Below are 15,895 nucleotides of genomic sequence, written 5' to 3' on the forward strand. Positions count from 1 at the left end.
AACACAGAATGTATGCACACATATTTAAACATACATTCAAAAGGAACTATTAATTCGAAGTGTGATGTGAGAGATTAATGAGTGAACTTAAATTTCAAATAAACATTTGTGAATGTAAATTACTCTTTATCACAGGGGATTTTTTCCTTTCAGTTTGCAAATTATAATGTGATTGCACTATGCTGAGTGATAATTGAATGCAGACATTTTCAGGGTGTTTTTCACACTGCAAGTTCAACACTATTGCTTGTGACATTTAAAAATGGTATTGCTCAACAACGGGAATAGTTGACATTTAAAATGCAGCCAAAAATGGACTTGAAGCTCTGTCTGCAGAGTCAGTTAAAGCGTTAATAGCTTGACATATGAGTGTGAATACCATAGACATATCTCTTACACCTTATCACAAGTAGCAGTTACATATTTTTAATTATTTACTGATTGTGAAATTATTTACATTTCCACTGTTATTCCATTTAGTATTTATAATTCCAAATTTGCATTTAATCCTACAAATTAAAGAATATGTGAGATGATTAGAAAAGGGCCAACATGTGTATTTATACTCTGACTAGTATGTTTCAACAATTTACTCAAATCAGTGAATAACCAGTTCATTAAAAAATTGAAAACTAGTTACATTTTTTAAGTGGGGGTTATCACAAATTCAAGATGTGCCTTTGCTGATGGAAACCTGAAACATAAGATGCATGTACCGGCAGCAAATGCCAAACTCTATGCATCAGCTGTTGTCCCAACCATATTTGGCTTGTGTCCCATATTTAACTTCTGCTTTGTAAGCAACATACAATCAATGCAAGTATTCCAGTAATTCCAGACTGTGAGTGTGGTAAAAGATCTAAGAAGTGCATATTTTTTTCATCTACTTTCTTTTTAATTATGTAAATATGATGCTTCAGACAACAGTAGTCAAAATATACAGTAGTGTTACACAGTATGACGCAAAGAAGGGCATTTTTTAATTCATACATTTTTTAATTAATTCTTAATTATTGTGTCAACAATAACTGAAGCTGGGTATGTTTTAATTCATTTCACACATGAAGAAAAAGTTTAATTAAGCAAATATTGATATTTTTAAGTCCATAAATATAAATAAATAAATATTAATATATGTGTGTTTTCAACTTTATAGCCTTAGCTTAATAAATTGCTCGAAAATGAAATTAGGATTTAGCATACACATTGAATTTAGTTGAACTTAGATTAGATTACATTAAATAAGTATGTTAGTGGTATTAATACACATAAAAAACCCCTAGAGTAAGTCAGCTGGTGGCAGAAATTTAGGATCCAAGCAATACCCTAAAAGGGCCATCACAAAAACAGATTTAAATTTAATTTGCTCTCTGTAACTTGCCCAAAGACAATGAAGTAAAGCCTAAAAGCTGCTCCTTAACAGCTGCAGCAATTGATGAGGCTGATTAGTTAAAAGGCGGCAAGAGCTGCCCTAAAGAATCTTGTTTGGATTTGCAAAGTTGAGATTTACAAGAAAGAGATGTGGGGCAACAAAAACAGTTCAGTCTGTTCAGCAAATATGACTTACATTTGAAGTAACTAACTTACCAGTTCCAATCACATTGATATTTTACACATAAAATAATAACTAGAAACCTTAAATAGCCTTAAAAATGTGGAAATTTACTTTCTGACATAAATTTAAAAAAATAGAAAAAAAACAGGCTGAAGGACTGATAGCTCAAAGTGAAAGCTGAGGGATGATGAACAGCAAGAGCTCCCTTTCCCTGCATTTCAAACCTGAAAACTGTAATCAGTTAAAAAGCTGACAGATCTGGAACATCTGGGGTCATGATAATTATGGTACCTAAAAATGGGGTGAGAGGAAAACAAATGAAAAATCCTCACATGATCTTTCATTATTTAATATTTCGACATTGTTATGAAGCATAACTGGAAATGATAACATACGCATCAAATATCTGTACTGCTTTTTGCAAAGCATAGCTATGAGCTGTTTTAAAACTGATTAAATGGCAAAAGTGAAGCTTACTTCTTTCACAGTTTAGAGACAACAGTAACAATAACTTCTACATCACTTCATTAATTCACAACATTTCAGTACTGGTGCTAAGAATATCTATATTATTTTGGGATGTTCTGGAATCACAGCCTAGCCTGAACTCGCGTCACTGCATGCTGGCAATCACACACTGTTGCCATTAAAACATTCAAATCTGGAAAAAGGTGGCAGCTTGCGAGAACTTTTTTTTTTTTTTTAAATATTCTATAACTCCTGAACTGCTCTGGAAAACAGTGTTCAAAACTGCTTAAAGCTAATAATTGTACAGTGAAGAGTTGTTGTTTTGTTTTTTTTTAACCATCTTACTCTATCTGACACATCAGGAGAACATATTTTGAAATCAGAATGGAATCATTACTGTTGGACAAATAGTCAAAGAAAATATTTGAGCATTTAAAGAACTCTGCTCGAAATGATTTACAGATGCACAGTGTCAACAGTGATGAATAAAAGTGAAGGATTTGCGATAAAATCAGCAACACTTTGAAGTGAAAAAGTTAGTATCGTAAAAAGGCAGAAAATACACTTGAAGTCATGGTCACACTTGTAAAGTGGGAGAGCGAGTGAAATGTGTAACATGTATAGAAATGTGGGTTGATTAAAATATCCATTCCATCATCTGCATGACACAGACACCTAAGAAATTTGTTTGTTTGAAGCCATTCTTGTTGTCATGGTGTAAATGACAGCCAAGGCAGTCAGTCAGACATAGTCTGCAGCAATTTAAAGATGTTTAACATAAATTAAAAAATGAAACAGAACTGCTATTTTTGCACCCCTCCTCTTTTTACTAAAAGACCTAACAATGTCATGTTGTGAAAGACATTAATTGAAGAAAGTAAAAAGAAATCTTCATTTTTGGATGTTTTGTTTGTCAGTCTGTAAGGCTGACATCCAAACATCCATAAGTAGTTCATTTATAGTACATTTATTGACTAGCAGCACCTGTTTCAATGTACATCTGCTTAGACTGTTATCCACACCATATTTGCATGTGTCCCATATTTAACTTTTACTACGTAGGCAAGCCAGATTGAATATAAGGAGTCAAAGGGTGCAGACCAGTGTGTGGTTGAAGACCCTTTGAGACTCCTGCTTGTGGTAAGTTTGACTTCTATCTGCTTTAAACCATTTAAATGATTTCATGATAGAAATGCATTAAAATATTTACTAATTATTTCTCACAACTACAACCAATTTGCTGAAAACATGTGGTGTACTCTACAGGGCCACAGGATATAGGTTAAGAGACTTTTGACAGAGGGAGAGCCAGGTATGAAAATTTTTCAGTTATGTTTTATTTGTACATATTTTATGTGAAACATTTTATTCAGCAGCAGTTTTCATCATGATAGTGTTAATTTATCATGCTCAGTACTTGCAGAATTTGAACGAGCAAAGTGAAGTAACTTGTACTGATGCAGAGATATAAATTTAAGAGAGATCTGTTAATAATTTAGTTAATTCTGTGCTATTACCACATGGCCTTTGTTTTAAAACAAAAGAAAAAGATTTATAACATTACTTTATGTGTAATTAACTCATAGAAGGAAACTGCCACCATGAGTACGGACGCGGAGATGGCCGTTTATGGCAAAGCTGCCATTTACCTCCGTAAGCCAGAGAAGGAGAGAATTGAGGCTCAAAACAAACCTTTTGATGCCAAGTCTGCCTGCTACGTGGCTGATGCTAAGGAGCTGTACTTAAAGGGGACAATCATCAAGAAAGATGGTGGCAAAGTCACTGTCAAAGTCCTGGATACTCAGGAGGTTGGTACCACAAAGTCAGATTCACTTAGGAATTCAGTGTGATCAGTTCTCATTGTGACAAATGTCCTGTTCCAGGAGAGGACAGTCAAAGAAGATGACGTCACTCCAATGAATCCTCCCAAGTTCGACAAAATTGAGGACATGGCCATGATGACCCATCTCAATGAAGCCTCTGTGCTGTATAACCTCAAAGAGCGTTATGCAGCATGGATGATCTACGTAAGACAATCTGTCTAACGAGAAAAGAGAAATATTGAAAATGGCTGTACATGTAGGAAACAGACAGTTAACTGCTGGATCTCTATGGTGACTTTCAGACCTACTCTGGCTTGTTCTGTGCCACTGTGAACCCTTACAAGTGGCTCCCTGTGTACGATGCTGAAGTTGTAAGTGCCTATAGAGGCAAGAAGCGTATGGAGGCTCCACCCCACATCTTCTCTGTCTCTGACAACGCTTATCAGTTCATGCTTACTGGTAAGTCACGACCATGACAGTGTAGAATCATCAGTATATGAGGTTTCTGTTGCAGAAAAACACAGCTAATTCCTTTTTTTTTCATTTAACAGATAGGGAGAACCAGTCTGTCTTGATCACGTAAGTTGCACATTTGTTCACTTTGTTAAACTCACTTTGTTAAACACAATCAAGTATCTTGAACAAATTCTCATAAGTCTGTGTCTATACCTAGTGGAGAATCTGGTGCCGGAAAGACTGTGAACACCAAGCGTGTCATCCAGTACTTTGCAACAATCTCAGTTGGTGGAGACAAGAAGAAGCAGGACTCCTCAAAGGTGGGCATATGTTACTGTATGATGACAACATTTCAGTGTTCTTTAAATAAGGAATATTTTCCCAGTCATTTTCTGATATCAATTTTAAACTTGCATTATATACATATAGGGTTCACTGGAGGATCAGATTATTGCAGCCAACCCTCTGCTGGAGGCCTATGGTAATGCCAAAACTGTGAGGAATGACAACTCATCTCGTTTCGTAAGTATGGAGGGATTTCTACATAAGATATTTTTATATATATTTTCCATGTGGTGGGATATTAAAAACTCCTCTATTCCAAACAGGGTAAATTCATCAGAATCCATTTTGGCACAACTGGCAAACTGGCTAGTGCTGATATTGAGACATGTAAGTAACAATTCTCATGGTACATACAAATGATTGGAACTCAGAATTTGCAGACTGTGACCTGTGAACAACATTTATAGATCTGCTGGAGAAGTCCAGAGTCTCATTCCAGCTTCCTGATGAAAGAGGCTACCACATCTTCTACCAGATGATGACCAACCACAAGCCTGAGCTGATTGGTAAACAGACCGAGTTGTCGCATAATTTTAAACCTACTCACATCTTTCATGTTTAACAATTTATTGACCTTGTCACCCCTTTTTTTCTCTTCAGAATTGGCACTTATCTCAACCAACCCCACGACTTCCCCATGTGTAGCCAGGGCCAGATCACTGTGGCCAGCATTGATGACAAAGTTGAGCTGGAAGCCACTGATGTGAGTGATCTTCACTTCAAAACATCGAAATGTATTATGTCCATCATATGTAATATCAGTACCCCTCTTTTGAATGCATTTTCTAAAGTGATTATGTTTTGTCTGGACATTTCTTTTGAAAACAGAATGCTATTGATATTCTGGGCTTCACTAATGAAGAGAAGATGAGCATCTACAAGATGACTGGTGCTGTGCTCCACCATGGTAACATGAAGTTCAAGCAGAAGCAGCGTGAGGAGCAGGCTGAGCCTGATGGCACAGAGGGTGAGTATTTAAGGCCAGGTATAAGTGAATAGCTTGGGACCAAAAGCAGAAAATTTCTTGGTCAGACTGGTTTCTCTTATGTCATAATGCAAAGTCTCAGTCACATACTGTATATATTAATTGTAAATAACTTAACTATTTCCAGATGCTGACAAGGTTGCTTACTTGCTGGGTCTGAACTCTGCTGACATGCTGAAAGCTCTGTGCTATCCCAGAGTGAAGGTCGGAAATGAGTTTGTCACCAAGGGACAGACTGTACCTCAGGTAACTGACACATGTTGGTATAAGTTTTTTGTTTAAATTGGAGTACATGTGTATTTCTATTACCAACAGGAACCTTCATGTGTGTGTTTCAATCAGTGATGGGTTAAATGCAGAAAAGTAATTTAATCCCAGTTTGGGATTAACAAAGTTAAAAAAAAAAAAAAAAAGAAAAGAACCTGATTTAAGTGTTGATTCTTTTGTTGTATCTACTTCATTTAGAGTCCAGAATAATAATCCTGCATTTTACAAAAAAACATTTCAGGTGCTGAACTCAGTGACTGCCCTGGCCAAGTCTATCTATGAGAGGATGTTCTTGTGGATGGTCGTCCGTATCAACCAGATGTTGGACACTAAACAATCAAGGCAGTTCTTCATTGGTGTCCTGGATATTGCTGGCTTTGAAATCTTTGATGTGAGTTTCATTTCAAACAGCTCTGTAGCTGATGCTTTTCATGACAGAACCATTCCTATCTTCTTACTACCTGCAAGAGATTATGCTGAATATATGTGCTCTCACAGTTCAACAGCATGGAGCAGCTGTGCATCAACTTCACCAATGAGAAACTGCAGCAGTTCTTCAACCACCACATGTTTGTCCTGGAGCAAGAGGAATACAAGAAGGAGGGTATTATTTGGGAGTTCATTGACTTCGGCATGGACTTGGCTGCCTGCATTGAGCTGATTGAAAAGGTAGTCATTTCACTTTGTGATTCTGTGTATTAACTTATAAGTATAACTTGCTACTTTATAATTACAAATGTCTTCCCACTTTTTTCAAGCCTATGGGCATCTTCTCCATCCTTGAAGAGGAGTGCATGTTCCCCAAGGCCACTGACACATCCTTCAAGAACAAGCTGTATGACCAGCATCTTGGTAAAAACAGAGCATTTGAGAAGCCAAAGCCAGCCAAAGGAAAGGCTGAGGCCCACTTCTCTCTGGTGCACTATGCTGGTACCGTGGACTACAACATCAGTGGCTGGCTGGATAAGAACAAGGATCCACTGAATGAGTCTGTGCTGCAGCTGTATCAGAAGTCCTCAGTTAAACTGCTGGCTTATCTGTATCCTCCCGTTGTTGAGGGTACGATCTTAGCTACGGTCAATTGAAACAAAATTGAAAAGCATGTGATCGTGTTAATGCCTGCTTCTGAAAAAACATGTCTGTTGTTATCAACAGAGGCCGGTGGTGGCAAGAAGGGAGGCAAGAAGAAGGGTTCCTCTATGCAGACTGTATCTTCACAGTTCAGGGTAAGGTGTAATATTGTAAACAGGTTATACTCAGTGCTTACATTTGTTCCATTTCATGACAAGAATTACCATTTTGAATCTACAGGAGAACTTGGGCAAGCTGATGACTAACTTGAGGAGCACCCATCCTCACTTTGTGCGCTGTCTGATTCCCAACGAGTCAAAGACTCCAGGTACATTGAAAACATAATCTAAATAAGTTTTGTTTTGTTGGTTTACTTTTGTACTGCGTCAGCAAAAGAGGAACTACTCATTCAAACAAGTAGGAACTGTCTTTCTACAGGTCTTATGGAGAATCACTTGGTCATCCACCAGCTCAGGTGTAACGGTGTGCTGGAGGGTATCAGAATCTGCAGAAAAGGTTTCCCCAGCAGAATCCTCTACGGGGACTTCAAGCAGAGGTATCAGCTGGCATTTTAATGTCTTTTTGATGCGGACTGTCCAAAGAAAACTCTCACACTGACCATAAACTCTCTCTTAAAAGGTACAAGGTGCTGAATGCCAGTGTCATCCCTGAGGGTCAGTTCATTGATAACAAGAAGGCTTCAGAGAAGCTGCTTGGATCAATTGATGTTGATCATGACCAGTACAGATTTGGACACACCAAGGTAAGCTTTTGGATTATATTCATACTTCAGTGTACTTGCCAAGAAGAAATGTTTTTAAGTACAAAGTATTTTTGTGTGAATTAAGGGGGAGAAGGATTCACTGTGTGAGTTAACGCTACGTTATTCTTTTTGTTTCAGGTGTTCTTCAAGGCTGGTCTGCTGGGTACCCTTGAAGAGATGAGAGATGAAAAACTGGCAGCTTTGGTCACCATGACTCAGGCTGTCTGCCGTGGGTACCTCATGAGAAAGGAGTTTGTGAAGATGATGGAGAGGAGGCACGTTGAAAACAGCAAATTCTGAAATATGGTATGGAAAGTTACAAACAACAGTGATATTCATAACTCAATGCCTTGTCAACAGGGAAGCCATCTATACTATCCAGTACAACGTCCGCTCATTCATGAATGTGAAACACTGGCCATGGATGAAGGTGTACTACAAGATCAAGCCTCTGCTGAAGAGCGCTGAAACTGAGAAGGAACTGGCCCAGATGAAGGAGAACTATGAGAAGATGCAATCAGACTTGGCCGCTGCCCTGGCCAAGAAGAAGGAACTGGAGGAGAAGATGGTGTCCCTCCTGCAGGAGAAGAACGATCTGCAGCTGCAAGTAGCATCCGTAAGTACATATCAACAGACAGCTGTGCCTTTTCTGGTTTTCCAGTGTTGATGTGCTAAAGACTATTTTCATAAAATGAACCAGGAATCAGAGAATCTGTCAGATGCTGAGGAAAGATGTGAGGGACTTATCAAGAGCAAGATTCAGTTGGAGGCCAAGCTCAAGGAGACAACTGAGAGACTGGAGGATGAAGAGGAGATTAATGCTGAGTTGACTGCCAAGAAGAGAAAGCTGGAGGATGAATGCTCTGAGCTCAAGAAGGATATTGATGACCTGGAGCTTACCTTGGCCAAAGTGGAGAAGGAGAAACACGCCACTGAGAACAAGGTGTGTAAATATTAATATATGCAGCAGATCAAGCAATATTTAAAGATTACCATGTAAAAACAACATCCTTCTTGCAAACTTAGGTGAAGAACCTGACCGAGGAGATGGCCTCTCAGGATGAGAGCATTGCCAAGCTAACCAAGGAAAAGAAAGCCCTTCAGGAGGCTCACCAGCAGACTCTTGATGACCTGCAGGCTGAGGAAGACAAAGTCAACACTCTGACCAAGGCCAAGACCAAGCTTGAGCAGCAAGTGGATGATGTAAGTTTACAAAATCTCTTTGGTTTGGCCAAGCAATATTCAATATTCTTGAACGTGATCATTAGCTCATAATATTGTTCAGCTTGAAGGTTCTCTGGAGCAAGAGAAGAAGCTGCGTATGGACCTTGAGAGAGCCAAGAGGAAGCTGGAGGGTGATCTGAAACTGGCTCAGGAATCTATCATGGATCTTGAGAATGACAAGCAGCAGTCTGAGGAGAAGCTGAAAAAGTAACTCTTAGTAACTACTTTTGAATTTGAACAACCATCCTTTTAAAAATTGTGTTAAACTGTATGAATTCTTACTATGTATTTTATCATTTATTCTCATAGGAAGGACTTTGAAATCAGTCAGCTCCTTAGCAAGATTGAGGATGAGCAGTCACTGGGTGCTCAGCTTCAGAAGAAGATCAAGGAGCTTCAGGTGACATATTGTGTTAAATAAAATGTAACTTCATGCATTTCCATTTTGTGTACTAAAAATTTAGTGAAATAAACGTGCCTTCATTCACCAGGCCCGTATTGAGGAACTGGAGGAGGAGATTGAGGCAGAGCGTGCTGCTCGTGCCAAGGTTGAGAAGCAGAGAGCTGACCTCTCCAGGGAACTTGAGGAGATCAGTGAGAGGCTGGAGGAGGCTGGTGGTGCCACTGCCGCACAGATTGAGATGAACAAGAAGCGCGAAGCTGAGTTCCAGAAGCTCCGTCGTGACCTTGAGGAGTCCACTCTGCAGCATGAAGCCACTGCTGCTGCTCTGCGCAAGAAGCAAGCAGACAGCGTTGCTGAGCTGGGAGAGCAGATCGATAACCTCCAGCGTGTCAAGCAGAAGCTTGAGAAGGAAAAGAGTGAATACAAAATGGAGATTGATGACCTCTCTAGCAATATGGAGGCTGTTGCTAAAGCAAAGGTACACAAAACACAAACAACACTAAACTCTATTTTAATACCATAATTGGTATAGTAATTAAATAAATAAAATCTGCTCTTTGACATGATCTGTGTTTCCTTCATTAGGGAAACCTTGAAAAGATGTGCCGTACTCTTGAGGACCAACTGAGTGAACTGAAGACCAAGAATGATGAAAATGTCCGTCAAATCAATGACCTGGGTGCACAGAAAGCACGTCTCCTGACAGAAAATGGTATCTATTAGTTATCAGTGAATTATCTGTCATGTGTTCTTGAGCAAAATGACCCAAACTAAAGCTTCATGACATCTTCCACAAAGGTGAGTTCAGTCGTCAAATTGAAGAGAAAGAAGCTCTTGTCTCCCAGCTGACCAGAGGCAAACAGGCCTTCACACAGCAGATTGAGGAGCTGAAGAGACATATTGAGGAGGAGGTTAAGGTAAGAAAATGCAGAGTGTTTACGGTGTATTTGTTCTGTGTCATTTAGATGTCTTGCACACTGAATATTATTTCTTACATCAGGCCAAGAATGCTCTTGCCCATGGACTGCAATCAGCCCGCCATGACTGTGACCTGCTGAGGGAGCAGTTTGAGGAGGAGCAAGAGGCCAAGGCTGAGCTGCAGCGTGGTATGTCCAAGGCCAACAGTGAGGTGGCTCAGTGGAGAACTAAGTATGAAACTGATGCTATCCAGCGCACTGAGGAGCTTGAGGAAGCCAAGTGAGTAACATTCAAACAATTAATTCCTTGAAGCAACACTTGCAGTAAACAAATCAAAACTTTACAATTTGACATTTGTTTGGCTTAATTTTTTGGGCCAAACATTTTAAATTGCGGCACTACTTTCATGTGTTCATCAGAATTCTATTGAACCATATATAATTGTTTCAATAGAACTTCAGGCTTTTCACTGAGAGACAAACTGCATCTTTTTCTCACAGGAAGAAGCTGGCCCAGCGCCTTCAGGAGGCTGAGGAACAGATTGAGGCAGTGAATTCCAAATGTGCTTCTCTTGAGAAAACCAAACAGAGGCTCCAGAGTGAGGTGGAGGACCTCATGATTGATGTGGAGAGGGCTAATGGACTTGCTGCCAACCTGGACAAGAAGCAGAGGAACTTTGACAAGGTGACAGTGTTTACATGATGTTGCATAACCAAGTTGCGCAAAGCATAAAATACATTTATTTGTTGTTATTTTGCTACATAACCAACTGAACTGAACATTGTGTTATTTAGGTGTTGGCAGAGTGGAAACAGAAGTATGAGGAGGGTCAGGCAGAGCTGGAGGGAGCACAGAAGGAGGCTCGTGCTCTTGGTACTGAGCTGTTCAAGATGAAGAACTCTTATGAAGAAGCTCTGGATCAGCTGGAGACCATGAAGCGTGAAAACAAGAATCTGCAACGTGAGCTTACTAGATTGTATTAACTATTATGGTAACAATACATTGTATTTAACATAAAGTATCTATTTAAATTTTACACATCGGGCCTTAACAGCATAAAACACATGCATCTCTCTGCAGAGGAGATCTCAGATCTGACTGAACAGATTGGTGAGACTGGCAAGAGCATCCATGAGCTGGAGAAGGCCAAGAAGCAGGTGGAGACAGAGAAGTCTGAGATCCAGACTGCTCTTGAAGAGGCTGAGGTACATTTCTTCTGGGAAGATCTTCTCAAACTCTATGGACAAATGTTTTACCCGAGGTTTGAAGGCAAAGAGTGTATGAATGTTTTATTCTGTGATATCATTAGGGAACTCTGGAACACGAAGAGTCTAAGATCCTGCGTGTCCAGCTGGAGCTTAACCAGATCAAGGGTGAGGTGGACAGGAAGCTAGCAGAGAAAGATGAGGAGATTGAGCAGATCAAGAGGAACAGCCAGAGGGTGACTGACTCCATGCAGAGCACTCTGGATTCTGAGGTCAGGAGCAGGAACGATGCCCTGAGAATCAAGAAGAAGATGGAGGGAGACTTGAATGAGATGGAGATTCAGTTGAGCCATGCCAATCGCCAGGCAGCTGAATCCCAGAAGCAGCTGAGGAATGTGCAGGCACAGCTGAAGGTATTGTAAGACATAAAGTTGCTGCACAGTCTATGGGCAGTGCACCAACATTGTGCCAGTCATATAATTATTTTGCTGATATGTCTCACCAGGATGCACAACTGCATCTTGATGATGCTGTCAGAGCCCAGGATGACCTCAAGGAACAAGCTGCTATGGTGGAGCGCAGGAACGGCCTCATGGTGGCTGAAATTGAGGAACTTAGAGCTGCTCTGGAACAGACAGAGAGAAGCCGCAAAATTGCTGAGCAGGAGCTGGTTGACTCCAGCGAGCGTGTTGGACTCCTGCACTCTCAGGTGAGCAAACCCCACAATTTCTTCGATGGTGTAACAATTGAACATTTCTTTCAAAGATAATGTGACAATTGGTTGTGATGACTTCAGTGACGAAATCTTTTTACCTTTTAGAATACAAGCCTTTTGAACACCAAGAAGAAGCTCGAGACTGACCTGGTCCAGATCCAGAGCGAGGTGGATGACACTGTTCAGGAAGCAAGGAATGCAGAGGAGAAGGCCAAGAAGGCCATCACTGATGTAGGTTTAAATTTCATTTGTTCTCATTTTTACTCCACATAAATTGCATTTTTTTCAAGGTATTTCTAATTAACATTTTATGCTTTCTGCTCTAGGCTGCTATGATGGCTGAGGAGCTGAAGAAGGAGCAGGATACTAGCGCTCACCTGGAGAGGATGAAGAAGAACCTGGAGGTGGCTGTTAAGGACTTGCAGCATCGTCTGGATGAGGCTGAGAACCTGGCCATGAAGGGTGGCAAGAAGCAGCTCCAGAAACTTGAGTCTAGGGTAAGACAATTCTCTTAACATTTGCATGGTCGAACAAATGTACGAAACCATAGGGATCCTAAACATTTTATGAATTTTGTGGTTTTCTGAAGGTGCGTGAGCTGGAGGCAGAGGTTGAGGCTGAGCAGAGGCGTGGAGCAGATGCTGTGAAGGGTGTCCGCAAATACGAGAGGAGGGTGAAGGAGCTCACCTATCAGGTAAAACTCCATTAACATTTGACATGTACAGTACAATTCAATATAATATACAAATAAAAATATTTAAACATCCAAATCTATATTTTCTATTACAGACCGAGGAGGACAAGAAAAACGTTACCAGGCTGCAGGATCTGGTTGACAAGTTGCAGCTGAAGGTGAAGGCCTACAAGAGGCAGGCTGAGGAAGCGGTAAGGACAACACTTTATTTTAAACCATGTACACCTGATCTGGTTGGCCTTTCAGAATATTCAAACATTTTTCCACATCTTTAATTTCAGGAGGAACAGGCCAACGTTCACCTGTCCAAGTGCAGGAAGATCCAGCATGAGCTGGAGGAGGCTGAGGAGCGTGCTGATATTGCAGAGTCTCAGGTCAACAAACTGAGGGCAAAGAGCCGTGACAGTGGAAAGGTAAATAGCTTTGTGTAATATCATGAAAAAGGCAATCATCATTCTTTAATTTGTGTCCATCAGAATGTTAGAGCAGAATCTCTACAGCAATATGTTCACACCTTTCACAGTGTTGGGTTTAAATAATATAGGATTAACTGATCAAAATTATTGTCACTTCAGGCTCCTTAAAATCAAACTCACACAACCCATTTATCTTTTTTTTTTTTTTTACAGGGAAAAGAAGCAGCTGAGTAAAATACACTGAATGTTTCACTGTGTTGAATCATATAATATGATAGAACTGATGATGAAACAATAAAGTTTAAGGAATTGCTTTTAAATTGTTGTGTGTAATACTTTCATACCTTATTTTCTTCTAAAAGGTAGTTAATGTGTGAACTGAACCAGATCAGTAACTAAATAATATGCACAATCCTGAATTAATGTCAAATGCTGTTTTTTTATTGTGATGTGAAACATAAAATAAGCTGTTTAATGTTAAAGCTTCCCCTGAGACATTATCAATGTGTCACTCATACAGTCCAGAGTTTTCTGGCAACCAGCGACCTGACGACAAAAAGTTGCTAAAACAATCCTTAACATTTGAGGTGTATGGACAGCTCATAGCATGTCCCTGATGTGCAGAGAAACTTAATCCCCAAGCTGGCCTGTGAGCACCTTTGTGTTCGTCAGGATATGTTCATGAAACACATTATGGGTAAAAAAGTAAATGTGCACCACTCAAATCATATTTAATCCAAACATCCAAGATCCAAATCCGAGATGAACTCTATCATACCATTGGCAGGTCTGAAACAGCATTGATAAGGAACCACAACTTTGTTTGGCTCTGCTCAGAGAGCAGTAAGCCTCACTTGCTCTCAAATTCAACTAATGTCAGTTTTCAGCTATATAAATCTTGAATTAAATACAGAGAACATTAATCACAATATATACATTAACAATAACATTTATATAGATCAGTCAGACCACAGAGCCAAGCATGTGACTGAACCTGACCTGATATTTCAGTACCACATGGTAAAGGATAAATCACATGACAGTGTCAGCTGTTGTGTAATAGCTGGTTTTAAGATGTCCTGACACCTGCACAAAAACACAGAATGTATGCACACATATTTAAACATACATTCAAAAGGAACTATTAATTCGAAGTGTGATGTGAGAGATTAATGAGTGAACTTAAATTTCAAATAAACATTTGTGAATGTAAATTACTCTTTATCACAGGGGATTTTTTCCTTTCAGTTTGCAAATTATAATGTGATTGCACTATGCTGAGTGATAATTGAATGCAGACATTTTCAGGGTGTTTTTCACACTGCAAGTTCAACACTATTGCTTGTGACATTTAAAAATGGTATTGCTCAACAACGGGAATAGTTGACATTTAAAATGCAGCCAAAAATGGACTTGAAGCTCTGTCTGCAGAGTCAGTTAAAGCGTTAATAGCTTGACATATGAGTGTGAATACCATAGACATATCTCTTACACCTTATCACAAGTAGCAGTTACATATTTTTAATTATTTACTGATTGTGAAATTATTTACATTTCCACTGTTATTCCATTTAGTATTTATAATTCCAAATTTGCATTTAATCCTACAAATTAAAGAATATGTGAGATGATTAGAAAAGGGCCAACATGTGTATTTATACTCTGACTAGTATGTTTCAACAATTTACTCAAATCAGTGAATAACCAGTTCATTAAAAAATTGAAAACTAGTTACATTTTTTAAGTGGGGGTTATCACAAATTCAAGATGTGCCTTTGCTGATGGAAACCTGAAACATAAGATGCATGTACCGGCAGCAAATGCCAAACTCTATGCATCAGCTGTTGTCCCAACCATATTTGGCTTGTGTCCCATATTTAACTTCTGCTTTGTAAGCAACATACAATCAATGCAAGTATTCCAGTAATTCCAGACTGTGAGTGTGGTAAAAGATCTAAGAAGTGCATATTTTTTTCATCTACTTTCTTTTTAATTATGTAAATATGATGCTTCAGACAACAGTAGTCAAAATATACAGTAGTGTTACACAGTATGACGCAAAGAAGGGCATTTTTTAATTCATACATTTTTTAATTAATTCTTAATTATTGTGTCAACAATAACTGAAGCTGGGTATGTTTTAATTCATTTCACACATGAAGAAAAAGTTTAATTAAGCAAATATTGATATTTTTAAGTCCATAAATATAAATAAATAAATATTAATATATGTGTGTTTTCAACTTTATAGCCTTAGCTTAATAAATTGCTCGAAAATGAAATTAGGATTTAGCATACACATTGAATTTAGTTGAACTTAGATTAGATTACATTAAATAAGTATGTTAGTGGTATTAATACACATAAAAAACCCCTAGAGTAAGTCAGCTGGTGGCAGAAATTTAGGATCCAAGCAATACCCTAAAAGGGCCATCACAAAAACAGATTTAAATTTAATTTGCTCTCTGTAACTTGCCCAAAGACAATGAAGTAAAGCCTAAAAGCTGCTCCTTAACAGCTGCAGCAATTGATGAGGCTGATTAGTTAAAAGGCGGCAAGAGCTGCCCTAAAGAATCTTGTTTGGATT

General features: G+C 39.1%; 1 pseudogene; it reads left to right on the plus strand.

The window, feature by feature from the left end:
• Nucleotides 1–2,915: 2,915 nt before the first annotated feature.
• Nucleotides 2,916–13,621, plus strand: LOC124061935 (annotated as a pseudogene).
• The last annotated feature ends 2,274 nt before the right edge of the window (nt 13,622–15,895 follow it).

This window comes from Scatophagus argus, chromosome 7 (assembly GCF_020382885.2).
Source record: "Scatophagus argus isolate fScaArg1 chromosome 7, fScaArg1.pri, whole genome shotgun sequence".
Classification (NCBI taxonomy): Eukaryota; Metazoa; Chordata; class Actinopteri; family Scatophagidae; genus Scatophagus; species Scatophagus argus.